Below are 6,000 nucleotides of genomic sequence, written 5' to 3' on the forward strand. Positions count from 1 at the left end.
ATTTATTTCATTCAGAAAATACCAGCTGCGACCATCTTATTAGCTTGTTCCTTAGTAGAGAGCTTGATGACGCCCCCTTCCATTTCCCTGTTCTGTCTTGTGCAATAACAGTAACCTTTTCCTCAAATATCATCATGGCAAGATAGCATTTGTTTCTCTGCACTTCTCTCCAGAGAGCCCTGGTGGAAATGGCAGCATCTAATCATTATGAATGTGCTGGTGTTAGTGAATGGAGCAGATCTAGGTGAAAGGGGTTCATCTGGCCCAAACAGGGGAAATAATAGTGTAAAATGTGCAATGAAATGAAAAGACTGGGTTTTCTACTTGTCTGATTGAGGTTTTGTCATTTCATGTTTTGTCATTTGTATTCTTGGTAAGCCTGTGGGGTGTTGGGGCCAATCCAATACAGTATCTTAGCAGAAGACCAAAAAATCAATGTCCTTTAACATTGTTAATACTAATGCCCACCTTTCAGAAACTGGAAAATATTCCCTGGAACTGAAATGCAACCAATACTGCTATTACTGCTAATGAGAGAGAAAAAGACCCAGATAAAAATAACCATGCCATGAACATGAGTCTACTCAAATTAATTCACTCAATAACATAAAAAGCTCTAAAATCAGGGAAAATAAGTCAACATGCTTTTTGTAAAGCTTTTCTATTGATGTCTTATGTTGTTTCACCAAGGTTGGGCCAGGTTGCAAATAACTATCTGTGTGTTTGGCTACGGAGAAGATCTAGACTTATTTTCACCATGTTACTGTTGTTTCCCCATGAGGAGATGTCCGACCTTGAGAAAGATACAAGATTTGAAAAAAGAAAACGAGGAAACAGCTTTTATGTTGCAAACAATGAGCACACTGACAGTCAGCATTGTAAATATTCTCATCTATATGGACTTTGTGGAGGCGTAGCTAGTGCCTCAGGTATTTTGTCCTTTTTATGGATTATAGATTATAGTATACATAATCCCTTCTAGTTGATATCAGACTCTGAGCATTTGCTTTACCTTTGATCGGGGGCGAATTCAAACAATAAACTCAAAATTCACCACATTCACCACAATCTTGCTTTGACCACTGCTACAGCACAAATCCCAACATGTCACTAGAAATCACCACTGAACTGCCGATCTCTCCCTTTTCCCAGAGTGTCTTATTTCTATTCTGCTGTGTTATGAATCATTGTGCAATATATGGGCTGGCTTGTACTGTGTGTATGCCCTTGACACATGACCCCTGAGAAAGAGAGGGAGAGAGAAGGTACCCTGGAACATGTATTTATCTCCTCTGGAGCAGGGTGATGCAGTGTAGGCTTGGGCGGTGTCCAGATTGTCATACCTTCATACGGACCTTGTGCCATACCAGGATATTTGGTAATACCGGCACTGAACTGCTGAACTTGGCCCTCCTATTGTGAACATAATAAATTGTTCCCTATCCACAGGATGTGTACCAAACTCACTAAAAGTGGCAGTAATAAAGCCTCTCTTGAAAAAGCTGAACCTTGACCCCAAAAATGAAGAACCTATCGGCATATATCGAATCTTCCATTCCTCTAGACATTTTTTTAAAAAGCTGTTGCGCAGCAACTCACTGCCTTCCTGAAGACAAATAATATATACAAAAACGCTTCAGTCTGGTTTTAGACCCCATCATAGCACTGAGACTGCCCTCGTGAAGGTGGTAAATGACCTTGTAATGGCATCAGATGATGGCATGCTTCTAGACATTAGGGCTGCTTTTGTCTCTGTGGGTGGTTTGTCCTCTGACAAATCAATTGTACATTTCGGCGTTCCTCAAATTTTCGTTTTATTACCACTATTGTTTTCACTATGTTTTCTAACTCTTGGTGATTTCATTCGGAAACACGATGTCAACTTTCACTGCTATGCAGACGACACACAGCTGTACATTTCGATGAAACATGGTGAAGGCCCAAAATTGCCTACCCTGGAAGCCTGTATTTCAGACATAAGGAAGTGGACGGAGGCAAATGTTTTACTTTTTAACTCGGACAAAACAGAGATGCTAGTTCTAGGTCCCAAGAAAAAAAGAGATATGCTGTTGGATCTGACAATTCATCTTGATGGTTGTACAGTTGTCTCAAATAAAACTGTGAAGAACCTATGCATTACTCTGGACCCTGATCTCTCTTTTGACAAACATATCAAGACTTTTTCTACTCTCCGGCTACCCGGATAAAGAACCAAATAAACTTCTGTTAGTGCTAAACACGGCTGCTATTGTATCATATTACTCCAGTGCTAGCCTCTCTACACTGGGTTCCTGTTCAGGCTAGGGCTGAGTTTAAGGTTTTACTGCTAACCTACAAAGCATTACATGGACTTGCTCCTACCTATCTCTCTGTTTTGGTCCTGCCGTACATACCTACACGTATGCTACTGTCACAAGATGCAGGCCTCCTTATTGTCCCTAGAATTTACAAGGCAACAGCTGGAGGCAGGGCTTTCTCCTATAGAGCTCCATTTGTATGGAATGGTCTGCCTATCCATGTAAGAGATGCAGACTCGGTCTTGACCTTTAAGTCTTTACTGAAAACTCATCTCTTCTGTACGTCCTGTGAGTGTAGTCTGGCCCAGGGGTGCGAAAGTGAACGGCAAGGAACTGGAGCGATGAACCGCCCATACTGTCTTTGCCTGGCAGGCACCCCTCTCTCCACTGGGATTCTCTTTCTCTGACCCTATTATGGGGGCCGAGTCACTGGCTTACTAGTGCTCTTCCATGTCATCCCTAGGAGGTGTGCGTCTCTTGAGTGGGTTGAGTCAGACGTGATCTTCCTGTCTGATTTTCCACCCCCTCGGGTTTGCGCGGTGGAGGAGATCTTTGTGGGCTATACTCAGCCTTGTCTCAGGGTAGTAAATTAGTGGTCTGTTGATATCCCTCTAGTGGTGTGCGGGCTGTACTTTGGCAAAGTGCGTTGGGTTATATCCTGCCTGTTTGAACATCTTGAAGAAAAATCTGGTCTTAATGGCTATGTATTCTTATAATCTCCACCTGTCACAGCCAGAAGAGGATTGGTCACCCATCAGAGCCTGGTTCCTCACTAGGTTTCTTCCTAAGTTCCTGCCTTACTCGGGAGTTTTTCCTAGCCACTGTGCATCTACATCTGCATTGCTTGCTGTTTGGTGTTTTAGGATGGGTTTCTGTAAAGCACTTTGTGACATCTGCTGATGTAAAAAGGGCTTTTTTTAATACATTTGATTTATTGAACCCAAGGGGCTCTATTTTCAACCCCCAATACGAAGGTTAGAAATGCCCACAAGTACAATACATTTGTATGTTTTTATTTCACCTTTATTTAACCAGGTAGGCAAGTTGAGAACATGTTCTCATTTACAATTAAGACCTGGCCAAGATAAAGCAAAGCAGTTCGACACATACAACAACACAGAGTTACATATGGAGTAAAACAAACATACAGTCCATAATACAGTAGAAAAACAAGTCTATACGATGTGAGCAAATGAGGTGAGATGGGAGGTAAAGGCAAAAAAAAGGCCATGGTGGTGAAGTAAATACAAATATCAAGTAAAACCCTGGAATGGTAGATTTGCAGTGGAAGAATGTGCAAAGTAGAAATTAAAATAATGGGGTGCAAAGGAGCAAAATAAATAAATAAATACAGTAGGGGAAGAGGTAGTTGTTTGGGCTAAATTATAGATGGGCTATGTACATGTGCAGTAATCTGTGAGCTGCTCTGACAGCTGGTGCTTAAAGCTAGTGAGGGAGATACAGTGGGGCAAAAAAGTATTTAGTCAGCCACCAATTGTGCATGTTCTCCCACTTAAAAAGATGAGAGAGGCCTATAATTTTCATCATAGGTACACTTCAACTATGCAGACAAAATTAGCGAAAAAAATCACAAAAATCACATTGTAGGATTTTTTATTAATTTATTTGCAAATTATGGTGGAAAATAAGTATTTGGTCAATAACAAAAGTTTATCTCAATACTTTGTTATATACCCTTTGTTGGCAATGACAGAGGTCAAACGTTTTCTGTAAGTCTTCACAAGGTTTTCACACACTGTTGCTGGTATTTTGTCCCATTCCTCCATGCAGATCTCCTCTACAGCAGTGATGTTTTGGGGCTGTTGCTGGGCAACACGGACTTTCAACTCCCTCCAAAGATGTTCTATGGGGTTGAGATCTGGAGACTGGCTCGGCCACTCCAGGACCTTGAAATTCTTCTTACGAAGCCACTCCTTCGTTGCCCGTACGGTGTGTTTGGGATCATTGTCATGCTGAAAGACCCAGCCACGTTTCATCTTCAATGTTCTTGCTGATGGAAGGAGGTTTTCACTCAAAATCTCACGATACATGACCCGATTCATTCTTTCCTTTACACGGATCAGTCGTCCTGGTCCGTTTGCAGAAAAGCAGCCCCAAAGCATGATGTTTCCACCCCCATGCTTCACAGTAGGTATGGTGTTCTTTGGATGCAACTCTGCATTCTTTGTCCTCCAAACACGACGAGTTGAGTTTTAACCAAAAAGGTTATATTTTGGTTTCATCTGACCATATGACATTCTCCCAATCTTCTTCTGGATCATCCAAATGCTCTCTAGCAAACTTCAGATGGGCCTGGACATGTACTGGCTTTAGCAGGGGAACACATCTGGCACTGCAGGATTTGAGTCCCTGGCGGCGTAGTGTGTTACTGATGGTAGGCTTTGTTACTTTGGTCCCAGCTCTCTGCAGGTCATTCACTAGGTCCCCCCGTGTGGTTCTTGGATTTTTGCTCACTGTTCTTGTGATCATTTTTACCCCACGCGGTGAGATCTTGCGTGGAGCCCCAGATCGAGGGAGATTATCAGTGGTCTTGTAGGTCTTCCATTTCCTAATAATTGCTCCCACAGTTGATTTCTTCAAACCAAGCTGCTTACCTATTGCAGATTCAGTCTTCCCAGCCTGGTGCAGGTCTACAATTTAGTTTCTGGTGTCCTTTGACAGCTCTTTGGTCTTGGCCATAGTGGAGTTTGGAGTGTGACTGTTTCAGGACAGGTGGACAGGTGTCTTTTATACTGATAACAAGTTCAAACAGGTGCCATTAATACAGGTAACGAGTGGAGGACAGAGGAGCCTCTTAAAGAAAAAGTTACAGGTCTGTGAGTGCCAGAAATCTTGCTTGTTTGTAGGTGACCAAATACTTATTTTCCACCATAATTTGCAAATACATTAATAAAAAATCCTACAATGTGATTTTCTGGATTTTTTTCCAAATTTTGTCTGTCATAGTTGAAGTGTACTGATGAAAATTACAGGCCTCTCTCATCTTTTTAAGTGAGAGAACTTGCACAATTGGTGGCTAACTAAATAATTTTTTGCCCCACTGTAGTTCGTTCCAGTAATTAGCAGCAGAGAACTGGAAGGAGAGGCGGCCAAGGAAGAATTGGTTTTGGGGGTGACCAGAGAGATATACCTGCTGGAGCGCGTGCTACAGGTGGGTGCTGCTGTGGTGACCAGTGAGCTGAGATAAGGGGGGACTTTACCTAGCAGGGTCTTGTAGATGACCTGGAGCCAGTGGGTTTGGCGACGAGTATGAAGCGAGGGCCAGCCAACGAGTGCGTACAGGTCGCAGTGGTGGGTAGTATATGGGGCTTTGGTGACAAAACGGATGGCACTGTGATAGACTGTATCCAATTTATTGAGTATTGGAGGCTATTTTGTAAATGACATCGCCGAAGTCGAGGATCAGTAGGGTGTTCAGTTTTACGAGGGTATTTTTGGCAGCTTGAGTGAAGGATGCTTTGTTGCGAAATAGGAAGCCAATTCTAGATTTAACTTTGGATTGGAGATGTTTGATGTGTGTCTGGAAGGAGAGTTTACAGTCTAACCAGACACCTAGGTATTTGTAGTTGTCCACATATTCCACATACACATATACAGTGCCTTGCGAAAGTATTCGGCCCCCTTTAACTTTGCGACCTTTTGCCACATTTCAGGCTTCAAACATAAAGATATAAAACTGTAT

This window comes from Oncorhynchus keta, chromosome 34 (assembly GCF_023373465.1).
Source record: "Oncorhynchus keta strain PuntledgeMale-10-30-2019 chromosome 34, Oket_V2, whole genome shotgun sequence".
Taxonomy (NCBI): domain Eukaryota; kingdom Metazoa; phylum Chordata; class Actinopteri; order Salmoniformes; family Salmonidae; genus Oncorhynchus; species Oncorhynchus keta.